Here is an 8,558-nt window from a genome sequence, read left to right as displayed (position 1 = left end):
AACTTGATTGGTTACCCTTTGAAATGTGGCTGGCACATTTTCCATACCAACTGGCATGACTTTAAGTTAGTAAAGTCCGTTCAGTGTTACAAAAGCCGAAATAGTCTTCACTCCTTCGGATAAAGGTACCTGCCAGTATCCTCTGAGCAAGTACAAATTACAAATCTAAGTTGCTTGTCCTACCTTTTTCAATACAGCCTTCCCAATGTGGAATCGGATATGAATCTGTGGAATCTGCAACCGCATTCACTTTGCCACAGTCTGCACACAACCATGGGTACCATCTGGCTTTGGCACCATTACTATGGCTGAGCTCCAGTTGCTGCAACTCACTTTGATGCTGCTGTTTTTGGAACATCCGTTCAGTCTGTCTTTGAACATGTGCCAACTTTTTTTGGCGTAAGTGTGTAAGGATATTGCATAATTGGAGCCAACTCCCCCTCTCAATTTAATCATTCACAGTTCAAATATGTGGTCGTTGAACTCTGACTCACTAATTTCTCCTTATTTATTTTCAGTGGTCCTCTCAGCTCATGCCCCAAAACTCATTGATGCACAAATGGAATTCCTTTATCCAGTCGTTTGGATTGTCTTGACAATAAGCCCTCGACATGGTCTTCTCTAAGCTCACTAATGGTCTTTAAAGTTTAACGCCACATTTCGAACACTCCCTTACCATGCTTGTTGGTAAGCAGGTGATAAGCTACCCATGCTGAAAATGTGTTGCTGGAAAAGCGCAGCAGGTCAGGCAGCATCCAAGGAACAGGAGAATCGACGTTTCGGGCATAAGCCCTTCTTCAGGAATCTTCCTTCTTCCTGAAGAAGGGCTTATGCCCGAAACCTCGATTCCCCTGTTCCTTGGATGCTGCCTGACCTGCTGCGCTTTTCCAGCCACACGTTTTCAGCTCTGATCTCCAGCACCTGCAGTCCTCACTTTCTCCTCCGATAAGCTCCCCATACCTTCCATGCATACATTTGATGTAAAATTTGCCCCTTGACCTGATTGTATCTCTGTGGGTGGTCTGTATCGAGTTAAACATTGGGGTACCTCTTCTACAATCTTTCTAGCAGTGGGATTGCACAAATAGAATGGCCTGTGGATATCAAATGGACGCATCTATCATTGTTAACAAATACTGATAACCACTTGTTGTTTTGTGTAGGGGTCCTACTCAATCAAGTAAGACCCTTGTAAAAGGTTCCTCAAATGCAGGGATGGGCATTAAAGTTGCCGGTTTTATTATTGCCTGAAGTTTTCCGGTTACATGACATGTGTGACATTTCTGGCAATTTTCTTCTCCACCTAAATGAAGTCCAGGCCTGCAAAAATGTTTTTGTATTTTGCCGGGAGTTCTTCTCACTCCCACAATGACCCACAGGTGACTGATGTGCTACCTGCCACACCTCCTTTCTATAAGTCCCTGGTAATGAATTTCTCCCACTTTCCCATCTGCCTGAATGTCTCATCAAGACATCATGTTTAAGTTAGTAACATTTGGGAATGCACTCAGATTCTTCTTCTGTGTTTGCTTTTCAATGCAATTGCTTCAGTTTTTCATCTTTCTGTTGTAGCTGAGTTCATTTCTCTGAACTAAAAATATCCATTAGTTCTCCATCTGCTCTTGTTTTGTCTCAGCCATTCAATCAAATGTGGGCTCTGATCATTCTGTTTCAACTTGCTTTTCTGTACTCTTTGATTTCTTCTCCTGTTTCAATTGGTGACTTTATGACCTTGTTACCTCTCCGTTAATGTTTTCCAATTCTTTCATGATTCACATAGCAGTGATGATCATTGTATTTTAATTTGAACATGAGATAATCCATCCACAAGATGTTGAATTATTGCCCTCTATTAGAATTGTGAGAAACAAAAGCTCACTCACTTTAATAATTTCAGTCCGAGACAAATATCTGAATCAGCGGTTTATTTGTACACCTATAGGTGGGTCCTTTGTCTAATTACCAGGTAAGGCAATGACAAAATGCACAGTATATCCCAAAAAAACCCTTGCAATTTATACTGTTTTTTCCCATATGTTTTCCTTATTCCATTGTCTGTTCCCTGCTTCGCTTTCGTCACTCATTTCCTTAAGACTTATCCCACAACTTCTGTTTATCCTGTATTGTCCGTGACAAACTCTTATCTCTGACTCCCACAAGGGTTTTGACGTCAATCTATTGTAGATTATTGATTAGGCATATCTTTTCTTCTATCAGCATCTATTTCCATCCAGAGGCCACTTTGACCTCTTTGATTAGGGTTTGTTCCTGTGTCTCCGAGTGGGGGAAACAGATGCTTTCCTGTTTGCCCATATATCCACCATTGTTCTGTATTCACGTCTCATGCTAACATCTCCTTTCTTTTTGCTGAATATGTATTTTCTCATTCCTGTTCTGTGTCAGAATTTATACTTGCAGAAATAACATTAATTCATTTATATCCCACAATTTCCCCTTTTTCTTTTCATTACTATCTGTTATCTTCTGCATTTTTGTCTCTTTTTTTTTAAACATTGTTCCCGAAATTCGCAAGCATCATTTCAGAGATTTCATCCATCTTAGTCTCACTCATCTCCTTATTATTTAGTTGATAAAGTTCCTCTGTCAAATTTCCCCTCAGGGGCATTCGTTTCATCAAGGCTGTTTCAATCAGCCTCTGGGTGAGCCCTCGTATACAGGGTATGATACAACAGCCAATGGCCACCAATACCCCGACTACTACTATCAGGGAAGTAAGGATAGAAACCATCACCCCCTTTCTCTGCTAAAATCATATCAAGGGCTATTCTGTTTTCCCATGCCATCCTACTCGTCGCATCAAGCTGTTCTGATATTCCTTTAACCGCCTCTCTTGTATAATTTATAAATCGCTGTTGATTATAGAAAATGTAATTTATCCAGTCTACATTTTTATTAATTGTTACCCACCAAAAGAGAGCTGACTCAAAGCCTGCTGCAATCTGGTTACGAGCCTTGAATTCATCAGATACTCCCCTCGGGACTCCTACCGAATCGAGATAAATCCTGTCATCAAAAGAAGTATCTAACAGTAATCTCTTACCCCTTCCCTATCTTTTCCTTCTCAAATGCCAGGGTAAATGGAATTGCCAATTGTACAATTGCGCATATCCCTCTCCAATCCGGAGGTAGGGTGGGTCTCAATATTTTTCCTCCACAGTACCACCACAGATCCGCTCGGGGAACCTTTAATGCTGAGTAGTTCCCTCCCTTCTCCGTTTCGGTAACATTCTTAATCTCTGTACATAATTTCAGCTCCCCCAAATGTCTCGACCGACTCGTACCTCGCCTGTGCACACATGATGTGTGGTTTCCAACTGCGGCGGAAAATGTGGGGGGGATCTTTTGCATCTTTCTCCTCCAAGGGAGGGAACATTAGAGATAGGGAGGTACAATTCCTATCATTCCATGCAGTCTCATCCTGATACAGGGCTATCATACATTTCATGCCCTTCCAGTCTTGCTTCCACCCGAGTGGAAAGGGAACCACCTGGGCCACTGGCCGACCGGAGGCACATGCATAGCAATTGCTTTTGTTCAGACTTTTTACAGTATACTTTACCCATTCAACTCAGGCATTTGCATCCCCGTACCCAGTCTCTATCTCGATGGTCTGTTTCAAATCCTTTACCTCTATAATTTTTACTACTTTAGGATCATCGGGAGGGGTGAAAGGTTGTATCTCATTACCCAGTAATTCTACCCGTTTTCCCTGTCCTACGCTAATTCGAAAACAACAGCCCACAAACTCCTTCCCATTTGCCTTCATTTCAATCCCAAATGTTTCATTTAATTGTACCTCATAAGTGCCACCTCCCAAAACCGCTCCGTGCCATGTGGTTTTCCTTATCGTTAAATATATGGGGTTACACTTTTTATTGGGACAATCGCGTGCTGGTCGGAAGGGGGCCCGGTGTATTGTGACAAGACCATTATACCAGGTACCATCCCCGAGGCCATCCCCATAGGACTTAAGATGTATCTCTGAGTTGCGGTATTATCTCTGATTAGCTACATTCCCACAATTTACTAAGCTACATATATCAGTGTCTATTACTTTTGGATTATCAGACTCAGGAACCATTAATAATACATATGAAAATGATATGTGACAAAATCCTAATACCAAGAGGGCTAGCATCATAACTCTAAGCATTCCCAGTATTCTGATCATTATGCTAGAACACAAAAAGGCTTAATATACAATCTTACAGAAATAATCCCGCGCCCGCATCGCCACTGTATAGTCAGTTACTCAAAGTCTCTTTAGTCTGAGTGTCAGCGGGTCTTGCGTTGATTCGGCTGTCCAGACTTCTTCCTCAACTGGAGGGTCCACTGGCCCTTTGATCCGAATGTAGTGAGTCCAGCCTTTCTCCACCGTCCTTATTGCCGTTTCGGTAGTCAAAAGAGCCTGGTATGGCCCTTCCCAGTCTGGCTGCAGCTTAGTCTCTGTCCATGATTTTATTAAGACCCAATCTCCTGGCCGGATGGGATGAACAGCAAATTCAAGGGGCGGAGTCTGTGCCAATAGACCCTGTTTTCTGAGGAAAGATAAAGTGGAGGACAAGCCCAGTATATACTTCTTTAAAAACAAATCTTTAGTTTCGGGAATTGGCAATTCTCCCTGCGTTCCCAGATAAGGTAATTCAAATAAGATTTCATAGGGGGATAGTCCCAAATCTTTCCTCCGCTAAGGGACAAGCCCAAAAGGCATCCTTTAAATCTATCACACTAAACCATCTGTAATCATGAGGGATCTTACTTAATAACGTGTAGGGGTTTGGCACCACTGGGTGCCTGACCTGTACTATCCGATTTAATGTTCTCAAATCCTGCACCAATCGATAAGTTCCATCAGATTTCCGCACTGGTAGAATTGGGGTATTATAAGGAGAGATACATGGTTCCAATAGTCCATCTCTAATCAGTCCCTCAATTACTGGCTGCAGTCCTCGTTTACCTTCTATGGAAATAGGATATTGTCGTTCACAGATAACATCTCCTTTTCGTTTTAAATTTATTGTAAGGGGAGGGATCTGTAGTTTTCCACGATTCCCTTCTCTAGCCCATACAATAGGGTCTATCTTTCTCTCTGCATCCTCTGTCAACATCGCCAGTTGTACAACTAATTCTTTTTCCTGAATTCCAATCTCCAGTCCTAAAAGGATAATTAGGTCTCTCCCCAGTAAGTTACTTTCTATATCAGGGATATACAGCAGTTCCCCTGTGATCCTATCCTTAGGATCTTCTATCATCATAGGTTCAAATACTGGAACAATAAATCCTTCCCCTTTTACCCCTGAAACAATAATTGACCGTGTTAACATTTCTACCTTCTTTGTTTTAAATTTCAGCAATGACCGTGCTGCCCCCGTATCTACTAGGAAGACTGCCTCTTCCCTACAGGGTCCCACCTTCAAGTTTATCAAGGGTTCCTGGTGGGCCCCCGGGGGCAGGAACCCCTGACACCCCTATTCTTCATCATAATTCATAAGTGGAATTGCCCTTTCTTCCCTTTGTAGATCAGGACACTCCCACTTAAAATGCCCTATCTCTCCACAATAATAACATCCTGCCTGTAGCGACTTCCATCTCTGCCCCTGTCGCTCAAACCCTCTATCAAATGTTCCCCCTTGTCCTCTCCCTCTTCCTCTTCCTCTCTGTCCTACATGCTGCCTCCTGCCGCTCCGGTTGCTCACTATTGGTTCCATTCTCCCCTTAATTATCTCATCCACCGTAGCTACCATCATTTTCACCTTCTGTTTTTGTCTCTCATCCTCCCTTTTTACAAACACTTTCTGTGCCTCTCGCAACAATTCATCTAATGGTTTTTCGCTCCATCCTTCTATCTTCTGTATCTTTCCCTGTATGTCTGGCCATGCTCTTGTCACAAAATGCACTTTCAAAAGACCCTGTGCCACTGGGTCCTCAGGGTTCATTCCAGAGTATTTCCGCATTGAGTCCCTTAATCTTTGCAAGAAAGCTGAGGGAGTCTCATCTTTCTCCTGTCTAATTTCAAAGGCTTTAATCAAATTCTGTGACTTCGGAACTGCCTCTCTTATTCCTTTTAGAATCAGGCCTTTCAATTCCCTCATTTCTTCTCTGTGCTCCGGGTTTTGGTTTTCCCACTGGGGGTCTCTGAAGGGAAACTTCACCTCTCCCTGTCCAGCATCCCCATCTCCAATCGGGTGTTCCCTGTCCCATATTTTAATGGCAGTTCCTCATATAAGTCCCCTTTCCTCCCCAGTAAATAGTATATTCAAAATAGACATTACCTCAGCCCAGGTATACAGACTGGGCCCCAAAAATTGATCAATTTATTTAGACAACCCCACCGGATCCTCAATCAGGACCTTCATTTCCTTTTTAAATGTTCTGACCTCCCCACTGGTGAGGGGGGGGGGGCACTTACAAACCCAATCTCTTTGTCCCCTATGGGTACCTCCCAAAGGGGATAAGTCATTACGTTTTTCCACTTTTTCTCTTTTTTTAAAGAAATATTGCAATATTTCTAGCTCCCCATAACTTCAAACACCAATTCATCAATTCATGTTTGACTAACCTTCATAGCCTGTTCCTAACTTATAAATATATTTATATATATTTACGTTCATTTCTTCAGTATTTAATAGTTAAAATGCAAAATGCATACAGTTCCCAATTTTGCAATTCACTGTAATTACCCAGTTTTAGTCCTTTAATTTAGATCCAAAATTAATTTTCTTAAATAGTCCTGACCAATCATTGCTCAATTACAATACTATAGGTCGTAAAATAATCAGAGCTTGCCTTAAAAGAACTTGTCTACTCAAGTTTTTTTAAAAAAAACTTCTAATGCACGAACAATGTCTGAATCCAAGGTCACAGATATTAACCATAGAATTTTGCTTTTACTACAATCTAATGTTGAACTGAAACTTCCACTGTCCTCCATAAATCGCTGTTATGTAAAGATAAAAGAGATTAGTTAGAAACTGATAGTAAGGCAGTCATGATCTGTAAAAAGAACAGGAGTTATCATTCCTTTTTTTTTCTTCATAATCACAATAGAATCCTTAACCTTAAAAGAAATCATGTTAAGTTTCCATAACAAAATCAGATTCAAAACAGTCCTGGAACTCAAGCTCCAGGGAATAAAACACAAACATTCAATCACCAACTAACAAATGTTCACTCAAACCAAATCACAAAGGGTTAAACTTCCTACCAGCTGTACAGCTCTGTACATTCTCTCTCTCTCTCTCTCTCTCTCGCACATTGACATATAAACTCAGATATTCACAAACCCAGTCTCCGTCCGATCTGTACTTTGGCCAGAAGACAGCGGGACGAAGAATGGAGTCCTTAGTCCATACAAAGCAACAATATTTAATCATCTTTCGCCCTTGCACAAGTATTATTTTGCCAATTTCCACAACGTCCTGCCCAAAGGACTTTCCGGAGGAATGTTGTAAGGGACCCCGCCTCCATTTCCATTGCCGTTTCCTTACTTTGTTTCCCTGGAGGCTTTTTCCTTACCCACAGCGCAAGCCATAGTGAGTTCCTTCGTTAGTCCCGTATTAACTACTAAAACTCAATCCCGGCCACCAAGGCAATACTTAAAAGTCAATTTTCTTACCTTGGTCTGTGCACAGAGTTGCCTGGCCCCTTTTGTCACCGTATTTTCTATCGAGCTCCTATCACTGTCTGATTCAGATGTCTCTCTTATAGGATTCACATCAGTCACCCAAGGGAGCAGACCAAACCGGGACACGAGACCGCTCCTCAATGGGGAACAGGACGCGTCTTCCCAGTGTCCAAGGCCAGCCACTCCCCCCGGTGATGGAAGAAAATCCCGGACACGAGCCCCCAATTGTGAGAAACAAAAGCTCACTCATTTTAATAATTTCAGTCCGAGACAAATATCTGAATCAGCCGTTTATTTGTACACCTATAGGTGGGTGCTTTGTCTAATTACCAGGTAAGGCAAGGACAAAATGCACAGTATATCCCAAAAAAACCCTTGCAATTTATACTGTTTTTTCCCATATGTTTTCCTTATTCCATTGTCTGTTCCCTGCTTCGCTTATGTCACTCATTTCCTTAAGACTTATCCCACAACTTCTGTTTATCCTGTCTTGTCCGTGACAAACTCTTATCTCTGACTCCCATAAGGGTTTTTGACGTCAGTCTATTGTAGATTATTGATTAGGCATATCTTTTCTTCTATCAGCATCTATTTCCATCCAGAGGCCACTTTGACCTCTTTGATTAGGGTTTGTTCCTGTGTCTCCGAGTAAGGGAAACATGCTTTCCTGTTTGCCCATATATCCACCATTGTTCTGTATTCACGTCTCATGCTAACATCTCCTTTCTTTTTGCTGAATATGTATTTTCTCATTCCTGTTCTGTATCAGAATTTATACTTGCAGAAATAACATTAATTCATTTATATCCCACAGAATGATGACGAAGTTATTGATTTTCACTGCCCAATTCCAACAGCAGTCCTTGTCCCAACAATAGTCTTCACTCCTGACCGAGAAGTCGGTGTTTTGGGC

The 8,558-nt window shown here is 41.8% G+C and overlaps 1 long non-coding RNA gene across 1 annotated transcript; it reads right to left on the bottom strand.

Annotated features, from left to right (window-relative positions):
• Positions 1-4,055: 4,055 nt before the first annotated feature.
• LOC148135028 (uncharacterized) lies at positions 4,056-8,277 on the bottom strand. The gene is made up of 2 exons (XR_015755574.1): positions 7,637-8,277; positions 4,056-4,559 (listed from the first exon to the last, which is right to left on the bottom strand). It is a non-coding gene; the product is annotated as an uncharacterized LOC148135028 (long non-coding RNA).
• Between the last annotated feature and the right edge of the window lie 281 nt (positions 8,278-8,558).

This window comes from Chiloscyllium plagiosum, unplaced genomic scaffold (genome assembly GCF_037043375.1).
Source record: "Chiloscyllium plagiosum isolate Xiang-an unplaced genomic scaffold, Cpla_swu_hap1 HiC_scaffold_51, whole genome shotgun sequence".
Taxonomy (NCBI): Eukaryota; Metazoa; Chordata; class Chondrichthyes; order Orectolobiformes; family Hemiscylliidae; genus Chiloscyllium; species Chiloscyllium plagiosum.
The sequence above is the reverse complement of the archived record's forward strand: the minus strand, read 5'-3'. Positions and strand labels throughout refer to the sequence as shown.